Genomic DNA, 1,376 nt, shown 5'->3' on the forward strand with positions numbered 1-1,376 from the left:
AATAGCCTAGAAGATATGGAAACAACCTGAGTATCCATTGATGGATGAATGGAAAATGTGAAATACACATACACACAATGGGATATTATTCAGCCATTTAAAAAAAAGGGAAAGAAAAGAAAATCCTGCCATTTACAACCTGAGTGGACCTTCAGGGCATTACACTAAGTGAAATAAGTCAGACAGAGAAAGACAAGTGACATATGATCTCATTTGTATGTGGTGGGGAGAAACAAGCTCATAGATACAGAGAACAGATTCGTGGCTGCCAGAGCTGGGGAGAAAAGGGTGGGCAACATGGATGAATGGGTTGAAAGGTACAAATTTCCAGTTATAAAATAAGTACTGGGGATGTGACGTGTAGCATGGGGACTACAGTTAACAATACTATATTATATATCTGAAAGTTGCTAAGAGAGATCTGATGAGCTCCTAAGAGACCTAGGCCTCTTCCCAGGCTGCACTCACCAAGTAGAAGACCATGTTCAGTTTGAGCGTGAAGATCGTGAAGCCCAATGGTGAGAAGCCAGACCAGTTCAAGTCAAGTCTGACATCTCCCAGTCTCTCCTCTAGATGGAGATAAACTTGGACCTCAAGTCCCAGGCACGAAAGCTGACTATTATAGCAGCCAAGGATATTGAAGCTGGGAGCAGTCAGAAAGTTATTACAATCCTTATTTTTGTCATTCAACTGAAATCTTTCTGGAAAATCCAAGTGGGGCTAGTACGCAAATTGGAGAAAAAGTTCAGTGGGAAGCACATTGTCTTCATTGCGCCAAGGAAAATCCTGCCCTAAGCCATACAAAAAATTAGCAAAAGCATCCCAGGAGCCACACACCCTGACAGCTGTGCACAATGACATCCTGGAGGACTCAATTTTCCCAGGTGAAACTGTGGGCAAGAGAATCCACATGAAATGGGATGATGGCCGGCCAGCCCATAAAGTTTAACTTGGATAAAGCCCAGCAGAACAATGCGGAACACAAGGTTGAAACTTTTTCAGTGTCTCTAAGAAGCTCATGGGCAAGAATGTTAATTTTGAATTCTCAGCTTCAGTCATAAACAAAATGACTATATAAAATACCATTCACAAAATAAAAAGATTCTGAGAGTAGATCTTAAAAGTTCTCATTATAAGAAAAATATTATAACTGTGTGGTGATGTTGACTAGACTTATTATGGTGATCATTTCAATATTTATATAATAATCATGTTGTATACCTGAAGCTACTATAATATATATATTACATCTTAGTTTTTTTAAAAAAAGAATAAAAAATTTCATCTATCCATAGCAACTTCTGCAAAAATTCCAAGATGTGATTCTAGCAGTGGACTTACACAAGTGACTTACTTTCTCTGTGCCTTAGTTTCTT

At 38.8% G+C, this 1,376-nt stretch overlaps 1 pseudogene; it reads left to right on the forward strand.

The window, feature by feature from the left end:
* The first annotated feature begins 481 nt into the window (after nt 1-481).
* Nucleotides 482-1,078, forward strand: LOC123823981 (annotated as a pseudogene).
* The last annotated feature ends 298 nt before the right edge of the window (nt 1,079-1,376 follow it).

Source organism: Phyllostomus hastatus, unplaced genomic scaffold, assembly GCF_019186645.2.
Source record: "Phyllostomus hastatus isolate PE091 unplaced genomic scaffold, TTU_PhHast_1.1 phas_contig_524, whole genome shotgun sequence".
Lineage (NCBI taxonomy): Eukaryota > Metazoa > Chordata > Mammalia > Chiroptera > Phyllostomidae > Phyllostomus > Phyllostomus hastatus.